The sequence below is a fragment of the Suncus etruscus genome, chromosome 10, assembly GCF_024139225.1.
Source record: "Suncus etruscus isolate mSunEtr1 chromosome 10, mSunEtr1.pri.cur, whole genome shotgun sequence".
Classification (NCBI taxonomy): domain Eukaryota; kingdom Metazoa; phylum Chordata; class Mammalia; order Eulipotyphla; family Soricidae; genus Suncus; species Suncus etruscus.
This window is the reverse complement of record NC_064857.1, coordinates 27,880,019-27,896,917: the sequence shown is the minus strand read 5'-3', so window position 1 is coordinate 27,896,917 and position 16,899 is coordinate 27,880,019. Positions and strand designations below refer to the sequence as shown.

The window sequence follows — 16,899 nt, the reverse complement described above, 5'->3', positions numbered from 1 at the left end:
TAGTGCTGGTTAAATTATGGTCCTGGGACTTATAGGATATGTTCTTTTGAAACTCTAGGTGGGTCCTTTCTTGGATGTTCTGCTTAGAACTACCAAGCTCTAGGTATAGAAGTGTATCTAGCAGTGTCAGAATGAAATATGAGTGGGAACCCCAGAATCATTAACTGCTTTATATCAACTTATGCCAACTTCCAACTTTTATTAAGAAATGAACCACAGAGGTGGGTGTAACAAGCATTGTCTCATCCTCAAGCAATAAGTCTTTGTCGTCAATCCTAGTTCTGAATTCAGATTTGAGGGTGGCAAAGGTTAATACTTAATTCATGCAAAGAACTACAGTTGATACTCTTGGCTATGTGACAGAACACAGTGACACTTGGAGACTTTACATAAATGAAAAAATGATTAAAAAATAACAGAAGGGAAAGTAATATAACACAGTTAAAGAAAAAGTAAATCTAAGCTATAAATAATGACCTAGGAAAACTTTAGCTGCGGAATAAACATTGAGAAGGAAATTAATTGATCAGAACTGGGAACTTTTCACAGAGAAGGTGATATTTGAGTTGAATTTTGATGGATTAGGCTGAAGTAGTAGGAAGCAATAGTGAATCATTTTTTTTGTGTGTGACAGATTTATATTGATTAAATTCCTTGACTTGGTGTGCCCAACTCCTGGTTTCTAAGTCCTCTACAGCAAGATCTTGCTTATTAAGCATGGGTAAAACTGTTTATCTGAGAGAACATTGCATTGTGTCTATTTTGATAAAACAGATATAATTTCCCCCTTCTTATAATTTCTATATACTTTGTACTCTATTATAATGTTTTAATAGCCTAATTGAAATCATCATCTACAGGCAACTAAATGATTAAGATATAATCTTACAAACGTTTTATTTAAAGGGGATTATTGTTTTTCCTTTTCAGAGAAACTCATGTTCATTCATTCTGTTTCCTTAAATCCTTTTAGTTATTTGTTAAATACACAGTGAATATCATTTGTGTGCCAGCTCTATTGCCATTACTGGGAACACAGCCCTGAGAAAATTAAGTCCCTTTTTTCACAGAATGTACATGATGTTGGAAGAAAATGAATATTAAATAATGAATATTTAATGTGGTAAGATGGAATAAATACATAAAAAAGTCAAATGGTAAAAAAGTGAGAGATTGGGAAAAAGTGATAGCACCAGCCAAATGGAGGGTTTCCTTTGTAGGATATGAAGAGGTGAGTTCTGTAGATACCTTAGGGAAAGAGAATTCAGTCATAGAGGATACCAGGGCACAGAAGAATTACAAAATGCATATGTTCAAGGGAAAGCCTATAGTGGTTTCAACAAAGTACCATCATCTTAATCCTTTGTCTTCTTGAGTTACCCTTGTGCAAGATTTGAGTCATCTGAAGAATGGATTCACTGTGACAGTTAAGGGGGAACCTTAAAACTGAAACTACAAAACATGCTGCCATACTGCTATATGATTATACTGAGAGTGATGCAATTAAATCTACCATTTGATCCTAGTTTTAGGATCCAGGTTATCCAGGTTACCTCTCAGCTTTTCTGTGAACAATCTTAGAGTTTGATTGATTGCATTTGGGAGAAATTTGATTTTCTACTGCTTTATGATCACTCTATTGTTTGGTAGATGAGAGTCATAAGCGGTAGTGAAATTTTAAATTAGTGTGTCTTTCTTCATTTCTACAATTCAAAAAATTATAGCTATAGTGAATTTATCTCAGAAAAGACCACCAAAATAAAGGCATAAGTGCTCCAAACAGATATGCTGAATTTAAGATAAATGCTATTTGAAACTGCTAGGTTTTCTTTAACTATTATCTGAATTTAAATAGAAGTTTAGGATATCTTTGCTTTTTTCAATTAAGACTACGCTTCGATTTTTCATGAAGATAAAATGTGTGCTAATTTATATTGCTATCAGTAATCCCACATAACATTCCTAAAGTAATTCTTTGGTAATTATAATTCAGATCACTAGAAAGGAACTCAAGTAAATCTGGACCTGTATTAAATGTTAAACATGGAGTTTTGCCCTCTGGTTCTGAAAAAAAGGAAGAAAGGAGAAAATTATGGTGTGATTTAGAATAAATAGTAATTTTTTCTTTGCCATTTCCTTTGCAAGCCAAGAGGAAGAATAGTTAATAATATGTGATATGCATTAATTTCCTGCCTTTTCCAATTTATTTGAAAAAAATTTTTTTTAAATATTTCATTATTCTACATATGGTTGGTATTAAAGAAAAGAATGGTGTTTTTTTTTAAGTTAAAAGTCAGATGTTGTTAGTGCTAATGTCTAGATGTTTCAATGCCAACTTAAATTAGATGCCAGAATTACATGCAGCAGTGAATGTGAGATTAGTAGGAATAGAATTGAAAATGAATTATTAAAGTATTCTCACAGCATTTAGCCTGGTTTTGTTTTTATTAAATTATTTTCCTTGGGTAATTCTTAGTATTATCATCCTACTAATGAACATTTCTGCCCACTCTCCTTCAGAGCCAGGAGTAATGCCTGAGCAGAGCCAGGTGGGGCCCAGAACAATAACAAAATAAAGAATGGAAAGTTTCCTAATATCTTTCATCAATTTTCTTTTCATTTTTATAGATAATAAATGCTCTTATTCTTTTTTATTTTGTTATTGATTACTTTATTTAAATACTATAGACACAAGCCTGTTCTTAATGAGCTTTTTTTTTTAAAAAAATAATTGTTATTGTGACCAAAGTGGATTACAAATCTTTCACAGTAATATTTTAGGCACATAGTGACATTAAATCAGGGGTATTCCCACCACCAATGTTGTCCTCCTTCCAACCCTGTTTCCAGCATACATCTCATATCCCTTCCTTTGCCCCCTGGGCTGCTAGTATAAGTGGTTCCCTCTATGTCTAGTTTGTTGTACAATGGGTATCAATTCTGTTGCTCCTGGCTTTGAACTTGGTGTTTAAGACTGATCTTTTTTTTTTTTTAACTCAACGTTCATACAACAGTTTGGTCTTGGTACCATCCATTTTTCCCCTCAATTTATGAGGCAGAACAAGATGATTCAAGTTATGTGGTTCTGTTTGAAGGGAAAGAAAAAGAAAAACAAAACAAAAAACAAACGAACCAGAAAAACCCAAAAATAGCAAGCAAACAAACAAAAATAATCTGGAGGAGTCCATCTAGACAAGAGGGTTATAAATATCAATTTCAGAGAAGAGAGGGAAGGGCCGGAGAGATAGCATGGAGGTAGGGCATTTGCCTTGCATGCAGGAGGTATGTGGTTTGAATCCCGACATCCCATATGGTCCTGAGCCTGCCAAAAGCTATTTCTGAGTGTAGAGCCAGGAATAACCAGAGCACTGCCAGTTGTGACTCAAAAACCAGAGAGAGAGAGAGAGAGAGAGAGAGAGAGAGAGAGAGAGAGAGAGAGAGAATACCCGAGCACTGCTGGTTGTGACCCAAAAACCAAGAGAGAGAGAGAGAGAGAGAGAGAGAAACAAACAGAGAGAGAGAAGAGAGAGAAGAGAGGGTATAGGGAAAAAACATTACAAAAAGACAAAACACAAATATAAAAATTAAGTAAAAAGAACAAACAAGAAAACAAAAAAACAAAACAAAACAAAAACTACAATGACAAAAAAATTCAAAAAAAACACCACCACTATACAGACAACAACCAAGCAATAATCATGAGCCTAAAATAAACAAACAAAAAAGAAAAAAATTGTGCTTCCTCCTCCCCTTTTGCAAAGGCACAGTGAATATTGGGGAGATTAGAAAGGGAATTCCCTTGACCTAAGAGAAACAGGGTTTCTCCTCCATTTAAGCATTCTGTCATGGAAATGCTCTTTACTCTCCCCTAGGTCTTTTGGTGGTGTGTGGAAACTTTCTTCTCAGTCGTGATAAAATCAGGTCTCTGTAACTAGAGATCTTGGTATTTGCACAGGTCATAGGATGGAGCCTAGGATAGAGTTTTTCTTTACGGTTTTAGACTGTCAGTCTTCTGTAATTGGTGTCTTGGTGTTTGCACTGATTCTAGGACAAAGCTTAGGATAGAGTCTTTCATTATGTTTCCAGAAGTTCTGCTCAGTTGCAGTTGTCTCAGTTAGACCTCTAGAATTAGTATTCTTGGTTGTTGTATAGATCGTAGGCCAAAGCCTAGGATAGGTTCTTTCTTATTGGTTCCAGGATAAGTTCTGAATGGGCTTTTAAAATAAAAAACAGATTTTAGATCTATTTACATTTTATATTTCCACAAAATGTACAATGCTATTTCAGCAATGCTTTAATAGAGACTTTTGGCTGGGAGATAAAAATATCTTTTGGCTTTCCACTTCTATGATAATTTGTGCTGTATTTCGTTCATAAAACTGCTTTATACGCAAAATTTTAATTAATTATTTTTTTTGGTCAAACTGAATGCTTTTCAAGTATTAAATCAGCACTGTGGCTTTTAAAGTTCTTTTTTAATCACACAGTTGTTGGTGGCAAGCATTCCAAAAGCATGCAACAGGGATTTCTGAATTTCTATTCAATGCAATATTTTTTTTATTTTGTTCCTTATTCTTGCCCGTTTAATCCTCAACTTTTGTTTTCTTTAGCCAGTATAAATCAGTCTACTTCAAATGTTGTAAAGCTTAAAGCAAAAGTCTTACTCTGCTCCCAAAGTTGTCATTTCTTGCTATATTAAAATATTCTGTTCCCTAAGCCATTGAACCAAATGGGTGGAAATTTCCAGTGCCTACCTGTAAGCACCTTTCTAGTGAGGGTGAGAAATCTAGAATCACATTGTTTCCCCAAGGACTTGTTCCAGGGAGTTTTCCTCCACAAAATCTCTTTTCTCTGCACTTATTAATAATAGGTGTTTCATGGTATAATGGGTGATGGTAGGTTCTGCTGGAAGGTGGCTGATTCCAGCATGAAGCAACTACTTCTGAGTTATCTGGGCTTAAAGCTTGAAAATTTGTACAAAAAAAAGCACATTTATTTTATCTTCATTATTGTAAAGATGATTTTATTCCAGAAAACAAGTTTCCGCATTTTAACTCCAATACTTCCAGTTCATAAATCTAGTTCATTTATGCATTTGTAAGCGGCATCATAAAGAAAGTCTCACTACATCAGAGTGGCCTGTATGTAGTTAGATTTTGTATCCCATCCACCTTCTTTGCAGTATCCCCCACTGTGGATGGGAGAAGACCCCAACCTATAGTCATTATTAAAAGACAAATATCAAGTATTCTGTAACTCTGCATTCCAGTGTTTGACTATTCTGTGTTCAATATATTATGAAACATAAATTTAACATATACAAATTTTCAGAAATAAAAGACTCTAACATGACAAAGTAGTATTTTGTCAAGATGTACTTATTAACAAAGTTATCTGGAAATTGAGACATTTTCACATTTCACTGATGGTGAATTCTCAGTCTTCCCTCTCAGATCACCTCCCTGCCTAGCAGAAGCTTGTCTAACTCACTATGCAAACATACTATAAATCTAAAGAAAACGCGCCTGTTAGGAAAATAAATTCATAATGAAAAATTTAAAATATGAAAGAGAAATTTGTTTTATCTACTTGGTTACTGACACAATTGATCTTTTAAATGAACTTAAGTTGTAATGACTATCAAGTCATAAAAGCAATTAAATTTTGGTGGATTTTGTTTTTTTGTTTGTTTGTTTTGGATAACACCCAGTGATGCTCAGGAATTACTCCTGGCTTTGTATTTAAGAACCATTTCTGGTATTACTTGGGGGAACCACTTTGGATATAGGGGATTGAACTCCTGTAGGCCACATGCAATGCAATTGCCCTACCTGCTGTACTTTTGCTCTAGCCCTTAAATTAACTTTTTTTCAGATAACTTTCTATTGATTTTTGAAGTTATATTTTGAATTTAAAAGAAATCATTTTTCTTAAGAACATTGTATTATGTTAGTACCGTGACATGAAAGGACAAATTGACAAATAGATCCCTCTTGAGGAATATAGATTCTTAAGAAAATGGAGCAATCAAGGTAACCTGTGTTTAGTTATCAGAAACTTTAATTGGGTCAATGATAAGACATTGATAAAATAGGCCCTATTATTGTACAACTTCAAATAAAGAGATTTACTGTGGGGAGCTCTATATGTAGGTTGGAGTCTATAAGACTGAAGGAAAAGTTATTTAAAGCCAAACAAAAGTTTGAAATATATCCATTTAGTTGTTTGTGTAAAAGTTATTTGAGCGTATCAATGATATTGAGTATTGAATATTCAATCAAACATTGAATTTCAAGTCAAAAGAAATATGACTAATGAGGCTGGTGTGGTGGTGCAGAGCTAAGGTGTTTGCCTTGTACACAGCTGACCTAGGACCACGGTTTGTTCCCCCAGCCTCCCATATGGCCCCCCAAGCCTTGAGTGATTTCTGAGCACATAACCAGTAGTAACACCCCCCCCCAATGAAAGGAATATGACTAGGTAGAATAAAAGAAATGTATCTCTTGACTCTTTATCCTAGGATCATATTCCCATATTCTCATTTTAAAAGTTTTAAAACTATGCTTTAATCTTTAGAAAAGATAAAACTTTAATGCTATAATAACAAGGCTCTGGAATAAAACAAACTATACAATTACAAAAGGGTATACTTAGAAACCAAAGCTGTTCTAGTAAACTCAATGAAAGAGAAACTTAAGTAGTGGCTAAAAAGGAGTTGAGTAGATAGAGAAATGAGGAGAATCTTTGTGTATAACATATGATCGATGTATATAATCATATCCACTTTTTCTTAAACTAAGGGGGGATGAAGAAGTATAAGAGAGAGAGAAAAAGGACCTGTAAAAAAAAAAAAGGTTTTACAGACATGTATTAGATATGGCTTCAAACTGTTACAAAGAATTCTTGAGAATGCACTTTAGGTATTCAGAACAAGGAAGGTGTATTTTAGGAGAAGGCATAGGAGTATGAGAAGAGAATAATTAGCTGTCAGCCATGGACTTAAGAACAGATGATCTCTAAAAAGTATATGTATTCCCTGGCTTTCCACCTCCCAATTTATTATGGGCCTTGGTGAAAGCAGCAGCAGAGGGAGGTGCCACCTAGTAAAACAGCCAGAAATGTATGAAATCATTTAAACAAATATCTGACAGGTTTTGTGAATAACCATACCCAAAAGAAAAATCAAGTATTGTGTCAAAAATTGGGAAAAAGGATGAAATTCACTTGGTGAATACCTCCGTAAATATTGATGTCATCAAAGAACTCCTATAGGGACAGAAGACAAAACTAATAACATAAAGAAGATGGGGATATCAATAGTGCTAACTAACTCAAGTAATTGGAGTAGTAGCAACTTATTCAATTAATGACTTTAAAGAAAAAGAAAGGCAGTAAATCAGCAAAAGTGTTTATGCTGACAAGTGTAAACTGTGGGGAACTGGAGTTAATCCTTTTGGCTATATCATTGAAGTTCCTAAATTATACATGTCTGATTCATTTTCATATACTTTGTCTACTAGCCTTTCATGTGCTTAACTCTCAAGTACCCTTTCAGAAAGGTCCATGATTGCTTCTACATTAACCTCAGCAATGAAACTATACTAAAGCAAAGCACAGCATACTGATTGTGCACCAATAGAGAAGAATGCAGGAACTGGTATGAAGCTCAATGGTAGAATGCCTACTTTGCATATGTTAAGTTCTGGATTTGATTCCTGGTATTTCTCCTAAATTACAAAGCCCAGAAAGAAAGGAATGAGCGAGTTCACACACTATTTTTGCTTGTAGCTGATTTTAAAGGCTAAGTTTCAAGTTATATACTGCAAACTTTTAGAGATTGTATTGAATCTTGCAATAGAACATTCTATTATCTTTAATGAGAATTTCATGGCTAATTCCCTGTATAATGCTGAAATAGTCTCCTTAGACTTGATTGCTTTTTTGCCTTAAGATATATGGAGTAAGTGGAATATTCAATTTGGCTCTGCTCCTGCCGCCAGAATCTCACTGCAGCTGTTGCCTGAGTATTCTGTTCAGTTGTTTTCCACATTGTCCTATCTCCCTGATGCCTTTTAGTTTTTTTTTTTTTTTGAATATGCAATAAAACTTTGTCTCAGCTGATCATGTGATTAAAAATTTGCATGGTGATGGGAATTTTTATTACTGTGATTGACAAGAGTCTAATAATAACATTAGTGATAATAATGTGATGATTATGTTGAAGCATCAACAGACACCCAGAGTTTATTTCTATAAAATATGTTGGGAACTTGTCTGGTTGATTATTGACTTTTGGATTGCAGCTAATGTTAAACTCAAAAAAGGTAGAATTTTCATTCTTAATATTATTGCATGTGTATATAAGATAAGAGACTTGTATGTTGTTGTAAATAAATTGTCTCTTTTTTGCACATAAAATTATTGACATGTTTCAATTAAGGAAAGTGCATTCTTTGTTACAGACTAGGCCATATGTTTTTTTCACATGTTCCTCCTTGTATCAGTAATCCCCAAATTTTCATTTGTCACTAATGATTTAAGAAGACAAAGATGAGAAAAATCAATGGGTTTGCAGTGAACTTCCCAGAATAATTTTTTGCAGAGATGTCTGTCTATGTCGAACCAAAGCAGCTATTTTGGGACTGATCTGTATTTAACACATTGCGTTAGCCCTCAGGTGTACAATTCTTCCTTAATGTAAGGTAACAAAAGGAAACAGAAAAAATAGCACCATGCAACATTAAACAATTAGTTTGTTCAAACAGGTGATTCCTTCTGGTTGTCAATACATATTCACAGTGGTGCTTTGTACTCAGTAGTTAAAAGTAATTAGAAATCAGAAGAAATGAGATCACTGCAGGAAGAAACATTCTTTACACAGAGCAGTCCATTTTACATAGAAAAATCACATCAGAAATAGAGAGGAAACGCAGTCTACCTTCAATTGTTTTTATTACTTGATTACTTTATAATTGATGTCCGGGCTTAGCATTCTACAAATCTAGTCCCTTTCTCATCAGGAACATATTTTAGTATGATGGAGACTTCAGTCAGAGAAAAATGGTTTGGGCCAGTTAAATTAATGTCTCTCAAATAATGCATTTAAAGTTTAAACACGGTAACCACTACAGTGTTTGTTGAATTATGGATGTAGGGAGCTGAATTATCTTGATGTAGTATTCTTTGTAATGTGATTTGGGAATAACAGAAAAAAATTAGGGTGAAATTGAAATAACTTCATTCTGCTAAAGGAAAGATGAGAAGTGAGTGAATACTATATGTGACAGTATCATCCTGAAAGCCGAGGTTTCATATCCCCATGTTTTTTAAATTTTAATCTGTTAACTATTCTTATTACTTCACTGCAGAACTAGTAGTATGAAATGAATCAGTTCAAGGTGACTCAATTATTCCTATTAAAAGAGGGACTCTTGTCTTAACAGGATAAAAAAGAAGTATGAAAAATACTAGGGTTAGTGTCTCTGATCTAAGAAATAAAATGCACAGAACAGCAGACCATCGTATAACAATTAATATTCGAGAATCCTTTAATAATGTGTAGGAAGTCATTTAAGAATAGTAGAGTTAATTACCCTTTGATTCAAGGATAGGAACATTTCTTTCCTAGAGTTAAGAAAATAGTAGTTCATGTTCAAAAAAGACAAATACATATGGCTTGAATAAAAATAACTTGCATTTACCGTTCATTAACTGAAGAGGAAAATATATTTGGAGCACTGCGATGCGCTGTGCACTGTGATATCAAATGTACAGAAATAAGAAGGCCTATCCTCACCTACAGTAAGATCTTGTCAGCGCACTATAGACAGACAGTAGCATTATGTACGACTGGTTCTCTCTGAAAACGACAGCAGGAGAAAGATAATCATAAAGGATTGTGTCTTCACTGAAGTAATTCGAGGAGTGGCCACTCACTTTTCAACCAACGTGAGAGTAAAAAAATATTTTTATAGCATGCCATTTTAATAACATGAAAAACTGATTCTGTCAGGGTTTCAAGTATTTTCTTCTAAGCCCAGAAAATTTTAAGTGACAATTTTAATAAGGGAATAGCTTCTAATGTAATGAACAAATCATAAGAATGATTGTTATGTTGTAATATGTAATTTGCCTATATACTTAAGACTCATCTGGAATTGCTAAAAACAGACATTATAACAGCTTAGTTAACCCTAGAGAAAGAGTAAGTCAAGCCACTGATGTGCAATAAAAAAGAATACCACATTCAATTTATAAACATAACAAAATTTATTTTGTTTTTACAATTCATTTATTAACTCACTGAATTTGTTCATTAGTTATTTATAATTTTTTATTTTATTTTTTTTATTTTTTTTGGCCACACCCGTTAGATGCTCAGGGGTTACTCCTGGCTACGCGCTCAGAAATTGCCCCTGGCTTGGGGGGACCATATGGGACACCGGGGGATCGAACCGTGGTTCTTTCCTTGGCTAGCGCTTGCAAGGCAGACACCTTACCTCTAGCGCCACCTCGCCGGCCCCAGTTATTTATAATTTTATTACTTCACTTTATGTGTTTAATACTACTTAAATAAATGACAAATAGAATAAAGAAGTCAGTCTTAATCTTTCGGTATCCATGTATATTTAGGTATATTACCAGTGGCTCTCATTAGAAATCATGTAATTTTTATTTACTGATTTATTGGTTTATGGGTCACACCCAGCAGCGCTCAGGAATTACTCCTGGCTCTGCACTCAGATCCCAGTGGCAGGTACAGGGGACCATATGGAATAGCAGGATCGAACCACTGTTCATCCTGAATGGGCTGCGTGCATGGCAAACACCCGATTGCTGTTCTATCTCTCAGGCCCCTTGTTGCTTTTGTTTTTTTTTTGTTGTTGTTTTTGTTTTTGTTTTAGTAAGAAAAATGTATTTTTAGTTAAAATATTGTGGAAATGTATCTGTCATAGGCTTTCCAGAGGAATTCTGATTTTGTTCCAAAATCCAGAGAATTAGATCAGTTGTACCTCTGACATCATAAACGAGCTTCTGTGTTTAAAAAATGTGGTGTGCAAAATCTGCTAATAAAAAAAGACTCCTTTTATAGTTTCTTATAGTATTAGAGTCTTTTGCATGTTTGAACTAGGATTCTTTATCTTCTTTAAAATCATTCTTCCCCTTAGTGAAGGTCAGAGTGCTCAAATTACAACTGAATTTAAAAACTTGCTGTTATATTAGTCAATCAGCATTTTCATATATGTATATTTCTAATTAAAATAAAGTTTGATTCCTAACTTTATCATTCTTCCCATAGAACAACTTACAATGTATTTATGATTAATAAAGTAATCACCTGTCTTCCTTTTTGTTTCCACAAAAGAAAAAAATGTGGTGTGCGCATAGAAGTAGTAGCTGTTGATTTTCCTGTTCCTTGTGTCAACTTTGTTTACTTGAGATGGAAATGAATGATCATTTCTCTGTAAAATTTGAGTGTGACCTAGGGAACTTCAGCCTAGTAAAGTATCATAGAGAACAACAGCTAATAAGATACCTCATGAGTTGTCTGTGATGGTCTCTTGAATCAAGATAGATACGGCTTCTAATTAGAAAAGGAAAAAAATATATATTTCTAGAATCATTTCTTTGTATTAATATAAAGTACCTAGGATTTTAAAACGAACTTTTAACTATAAAAAGATTTAATGCTTATAAAAATATTGTCGATATAATAGGTATCTTTGAGTAATACCTTTGCCCTATGGGAATTTTCTCATTCTTGTTTCCATGACTAAATTCAGCATCATCATAATAATGAATAGTGAAAATAAGTTACTAACTACATGTGGCATTTACTGTTAAAGTAAGAATCAGGCTCTGATCATTGTATAAAACTGTACATAGGAAAAGACTGATTTCAAATTTGTTGTCAAATATTTATTTCTCTTTTTGTTTACTTGGTACAAAGTATAATGTAAATTATCTCTGAAGTCTATTGATTTTTTTTAAATTGTAGAGTGTAGATATGTGTTTGCAATATTATTGAGTTCCCAACTTCACCACCATGGAAGTGCTGAGACTATTCATCAACTGTCCCTTTGTCAATTCTAGTTCATGCCTCATTCCTCTGCCCCTTCTTTCCAGTGTTTTCTAATCTCAGTTTTGTAATCCAAATTCAGGAGCTTTCATCACTTAGTGAAATCTGTTCCCTTGTTTTGTTCCTCTATATACAGTGATGAATGAGGCCATCATGTATTTGCCCTTTCCCTCTGACTTACTTTTCTTACCATGCTACCCCAAATATAATAATTTTAATATGTATTAAAATATAAAAGCAGTCTCTAATATGACATATTACTTTTAAAATATAATCCATAAAAGCCTTTCAAATTAACATTACTATTAGAGACTTGTAAATGTTTAAATTTCTGCCAAATATAAAAACTTCGATAAAAATTTTTAGCAAGTGAAACACAATGTTTGGAAGAGTATTCTACAAAATAGCATCCATCTCTATAAATTTCCAACTTTGTTTCTCCTGCATACATACGTCTAGTCCCAGTAACCCCAGAATGTGGACATATTGAATCAAAACCTTGGGTCTTACACCTCTTTCAACACCCAGTGTGCTTATACATTGAGTAGTAGGAATTGTCTGGAATCTCTTTCTACAAAATAATACTATTATATTACCCAACTCTAAGTGAAAGAGACTAAATCATTTATGTATATGTCACTGTAAACCCATCTAAATGCACTCTATATTCAACTTCCTTTAGCTCAGGTTGAGAAATAACCATGATCATTTTGAGCATTGTATAACATGAGAGGAAATTTAAGATACAGAAGACAGCCATAATAACCATTGACTGTTCAAACATTTGCTTTAGTAAACTGGTAAAAGCATGTGACAATGTATGCAGGTTTTTAAGGTCATACAAAGTAAGGGACTATAAAAGGCAACTTCAAAAATCTTTATCAGTGAATACACTCCTGCCAGCTTCAAATGGTCCTTGTAGATACAAAGCAAACACTCAAAAGTTATACAGTAGATTAAGGAATGTATGTATAAGTAGAGAGGCACTTTATGACATTTTCAGTGTTGTTAAATCAAATTATCTTTCAATTTTCAATTGGACACATTAGATGCAGATTATATTTATCCTATTAAAACTATTTGAAGTATCTGAATCATGTGGGTTCCATTTCAAATGTGACATGTAAATCTTTTTTATTTATTCATTATAAATATAGGCATAGTGACCCTTTCCTTTTTTCCTTCTAGAGGAATATTCACAAATTCTGTATAATTTTGTGACCCCCATCAAATGACCTGCTTGAGAAATCTGCCCTACGCTTAAGCATTACTTAGAATGTGTATGTGAAACCCATGAAATAACCTTCTTCAGTGTATAAAAGACAACTATTTTTTTTTTTTTTTTGTGGTTTTTGGGTCACACCCGGCAGTGCTCAGGGGTTATTCCTGGCTCCAGGCTCAGAAATTGCTCCTGGCAGGCACGGGAGGACCATATATGGGACGCCGGGATTCGAACCGATGACCTCCTGCATGAGAGGCAAACGCCTTACCTCCATGCTATCTCTCCGGCCCAAAAGACAACTATTAAACTTGATTTCAATGAATGACAAATTCTGCTCTGTGATCTATAGTTTGATCATGTATAATTCCCAGGGGAAGGGTTATCTCAACTATTTTAAATTATACTATAATTTGAAAACATTGAACATTTTGAAAACTTGTATCTTGCAGGATGAAGTAAATTTATTTACTTATTTTTTAGATTCATTTAAAGTTGATCTACATTTTAATTTTAAATCAAACATTTATTTAAACCTTAAATAAATTTATAGATTTTAAATAGATTTAGTTTATAGACTAAAATGTTAGGTTAATATAAAATTTATTTAAAATTAGAGATTTATTTAAATAAATTTATAGATTTTTAAATAAATAGATCTGTTTGGTAATTTATAGATTTATTTAAATTTTTATTTCTCTCTGCTACATATCTGATAGTGTTAGAAAGGAAATTGGAATATCACACAAGCCTCATATTGAGTGCAGTTGCTTTGGATTTGCTTAGAATACAAACTTTGATATGCTACTTTCATTCCCTTGCCCAGGGCTAGCAAATCAATCTCAAATGGTAATAAAAGAAGAGCCTGTGCCATCAAATTCTCTCTTATAAAACCTGACTTTACAAGGCACTGAAAAACCATTTTCTGGACCTAGACTCTTTTCAGAGACTGCCAGAATCAAAATGCTGCTTCTGTATTCTATTTTTTTTTTCTTGGTATTCAGATTGAACTCTTTGAGAGAAGATTTTAAAAAATGAGACAAATAAGGACAGGTTGTTAACTAAGTTTTGGATTTCCTGCTAGATTCTCTATTTGGGAGAAAGAAATTCTGTGCTTTAAAAGCTGGCCCTCAATCAGATAAATTATTATCAAAAAAATAAAGTCAAAGTCAACAACAATTAAATAAAAATGGATAAAGCAACTATCAATCAAATACAGGCAATATTTTTCCATGTGGATATGATTGTCTTTTTTTCTGTTTTCATTTTAAATATTTTTTTTAAAAATTGATCTCATGTCTTACTGAAAGAAAGACATCATTTAGTAGGAATAGACAAGTATAAGGACAGGAAAGTAGGAAAGGTATTAGGCATGTTCATGGCCCAGGTTCCATTCCTGGAAACAAATAGATCTTGACATCATCTCACAGCTGTAGCCCTGAAGCTTTCTTGTGCAGCTGGTCACTGAGTGGTTCCAGGCACTATATAGCCTGAGCAACACCATAACCTTTATCTTATTACTGAATCAACAGCGGATTGGCAAAAATTCTTGAGAGTTTCTTTTGGGCACCTTGAGGACTGGTTGAAAATGCACACCCAAAAATAAAAAAGAAAGCAGATAGGCAAAACCTTATTTTAATGTATATGTATATATTGAAAAAATATACATATTCTTTTTTTAAATTTAGTTATTGGGCCACACATAGGAGTGTTCAGAGATCACTCCTGGCAGGATGGGGTACCACGTGGGGTGCTGGGGATCAAACCAAGGTCAGCCACATGCAAGACATGCACCTTTCCTGCTGTGCTATCTCTCCAGCCCCCACATATTCATTTTAAAGGCAAGTTTTCTATTATATGATGTGTGTATATGTATGTATACATATGTATACAACATATGCTCATATATATTATACCAGATAGATTCTAAACAAGTGGTAATATGAGGTTCCCTATCAGAGAATATGTTTCCTAGCTGGGTTAATGGATTGGGCAATTACAGTAAAATCTTTTAAAGTTTTAGATAGATAATTTCTTGCTATACATCTGTTTATTACCACTCTAAGTACAAAGACATGAATTATTTTAAATAAGTTAAGAAAATGGATAAAAATAGTAAGCTTCCTAGTTAAAAGTTCTTCACAGATAGGAGTGTTTGTTATAATAAGTCATGCCTTATTTAAAGCACATATTTTAATGTGATCTGAAAAAAATGATTTATTTTCTTAGTGTCCTTCAGTTAGTGTAATGAGTGTTATTGATTAAAGTGTTAGGATCAATAAGAATTTAAAATTAGAATAGAGGAGACGTTAAAGAGGAGAAAAGAATTATGGTTTGTCAAATAAGCTGACAATTAAATGCTTTGTAAAAAATTGATTTTTTAATTCTGTACTGTCAATTAAACTTCTTAACTTCAATTGCGTAAAGGTAGAGATAAAATTACATGTTGTCAGGCTCATACTAAATATTTACAAATTTCATACATCATTAGAAACTAATTTTAAACCTTTCTAGCCCATTTGAATGTATGTATAATAAATGATGTTCAAATACTTCTCTTAGTGTTAATGAGAAAGCTGTCTTCAAGTCATTTAACAGCCAATGGATCTTAAAATATTGCTCCTTAGAACACAATTATATGTAATAATATATTTGTAGTTTGGCAGGTTCTTTCTACATTATCACGGTACTGTTTTAGATAATTCTGCTTTTTCTTAATTCATCAGTATCAAAATTAAGAGTGTATATAAATATATATATATATAACTTACATCATATAACCTTATAATCAGGGATAAATGAATTAAGTGTTTCTCACATATAAGAAATTCCTTCGGAAACTTACTTTCATTTATACTAGACAGATCTAGAAAACACTTGAATTAAATGCCAAGGTTCCCCTTAAAACATTTTAAGGGCCACACTTGAAAATATTAATAAATAACTGGTGTCTCTCAGAGCTACTGTTGAGAATAAAAAGATGTAAAATGGACATAAAATAAATTTATTAATTTAATAAAAAAGACAAAGGCTCACCAATCACCAAATTCTGAATTATTTGGAGAATATTCTGGATATTACATTTCTGGAAGAGCAATTTAAAATTCCTTTCTGAACTTTTCATAAATATTTTTTAGATTAGATCAAGAAAACTACCACCTTTAAATAAGTCTTCTCTGGGGCTGGAGTGATATAGCAGGTAGGGCATTTATTTGCCTTGTGTGAAACAGATCCAAATTTGATCCCTGGCATCCCATATGGTTATCTCAACCTGCCAGGAAGTAATTTGTGAGTGCAGAGCCAGGAGTAATCTCTGAGTGCCACTGGGTGTAGCCCCAAAGCAAAACAAAACAAAAAAAAGTTCACCTAAGTTACTAGACATTAATTATTTTCATGTAGCTAGTCATCAACTAGTCATTAACTCTTATGAGATATGAGAAAAATAATATGGATATAGAACTTTTTATATGTCTGTTTCTCTTTGAGCAGTTTTATTGTTTTTATTTTAAATATAAATATAATTGGATCCCAGAAAATCTATCTTTATATTCTATATTTTAGCTTTGAAGACTTTAAAAAAATTTTTTTCAATTTATGGGAT

The 16,899-nt window shown here is 33.1% G+C and overlaps 1 protein-coding gene across 1 annotated transcript in view; it reads left to right on the top strand.

Moving 5' to 3' along the window:
- The window catches only part of PREX2 (phosphatidylinositol-3,4,5-trisphosphate dependent Rac exchange factor 2), a 304,551-nt gene that overhangs the window by 273,423 nt on the left and 14,229 nt on the right, over positions 1-16,899 (top strand). The gene's annotated exons all lie outside the window — the stretch shown is intronic.